Here is a 1209-nt window from a genome sequence, read left to right on the forward strand (position 1 = left end):
CGAAGTCCAATATTCGGATATATTGAGTCAAAATAATTTCTTAACCCGTTGCGTAAAATAGCATTTGGGTTCCCCGCAATATATGCGTCAAAGTAAACACATCGTAACTTATGGGTTTCCCAATGTGATATCCCCCATCTTTCAAACGAAAGTCTCTTATAAACCAAGACATTCTTGGAACGTTCTTCGAATGTCTTACAAACTGATCTCGCCTTAAATAGTTGTGCCGAAGAATTCTGGCCGACTCTAGACAAGATTTCATCAATCATGTCTCCGGGTAGGTCTCTTAAAATATTGGGTTGTCTATCCATTTTGTGTTTTTAAACTGTAAAATAGACAAGAGTTAGATTCATAAAAAAAATACTTATTAATACAAGCAATTTTTACATATATCATAAAGCATAAGAACACTATATTCCATATATTACACCACACGAATACAACTATCTTATTCCGACTCGCTCGTTTCTTCTTCTTCGGTTTTGGTTCGTTTTGACAAGTTTCTAGGGATATATGATGTTCCCCTAATACGAGCCGTCGTTGTCCACATTGGTTTAGAAAAACCTGGTGGTTTAGAGGTTCCCGGGTCATTGTTACAACTTAAGGACTTCGGGGGTTGACGATACATATAAAGTTCATCGGGGTTGGAATTAGATTTCTCTATTTTTATGCCCTTTCCCTTATTATTTTCTTTTGCCTTTTTAAATTCAGTTGGGGTAATTTCTATAACATCATCGGAATTCTCGTCGGAATCCGATTCATCGGAGAATTGGTAATCCTCCCAATATTTTGCTTCCTTGGCGGAAACACCATTGACCATAATTAACTTTGGTCGGTTGGTTGAGGATTTTCTTTTACTTAACCGTTTTATTATTTCCCCCACCGGTTCTATTTCTTCATCCGGTTCCGATTCTTCTTCCGGTTCCGATTCTTCTTCCGGTTCCGACTCTTCTTCCGGTTCCTCTTCGGGAACTTGTGAATCAGTCCACAAATCATTCCAATTTACATTTGACTCTTCATTATTATTAGGTGAGTCAATGGGACTTGTTCTAGAGGTAGACATCTATCACATAATATCAAACACGTTAAGAGATTAATATATCACATAATATTCATATGTTAAAAATATATAGTTTCCAACAAAAATGTTAAGCAATCATTTTTAAAGAAAACACGGTCGAAGTCCAGACTCACTAATGCATCCTAACA

The sequence above is a fragment of the Rutidosis leptorrhynchoides genome, chromosome 11, assembly GCF_046630445.1.
Source record: "Rutidosis leptorrhynchoides isolate AG116_Rl617_1_P2 chromosome 11, CSIRO_AGI_Rlap_v1, whole genome shotgun sequence".
Taxonomy (NCBI): Eukaryota; Viridiplantae; Streptophyta; class Magnoliopsida; order Asterales; family Asteraceae; genus Rutidosis; species Rutidosis leptorrhynchoides.